The following is a 275-nucleotide window of genomic DNA, read 5'->3' as shown; positions in this document are numbered from 1 at the left end:
CAACATCCAACCTCAACTTCCCTTGTGGCAGCTTGACCCCACTGCTCCTTGGGGGCCCAATATAACCCCTGCCTCAGAAAGTTGCCTAGGGGGGCCTTCAGAGAGGGCGTCCCGGTTTTCTGCTACTCCGGCCTCTCTCGACAGGCAACGCGACGCCTTTCGGTCCTCCCACAGCCCAGCGCCCCCCTCCTCAGCAGCCCGTGCGGGGAGCGCAAGGCCACTCCGCAATCCCCTCACCGCCCGCTCTTCTCCTGACTGAAGAAGCCCACGTCCCT

Source organism: Gavialis gangeticus, unplaced genomic scaffold (assembly GCF_001723915.1).
Source record: "Gavialis gangeticus isolate Ggan-Ray unplaced genomic scaffold, GavGan_comp1, whole genome shotgun sequence".
Classification (NCBI taxonomy): domain Eukaryota; kingdom Metazoa; phylum Chordata; order Crocodylia; family Gavialidae; genus Gavialis; species Gavialis gangeticus.
This window is presented reverse-complemented; position numbering follows the sequence as displayed.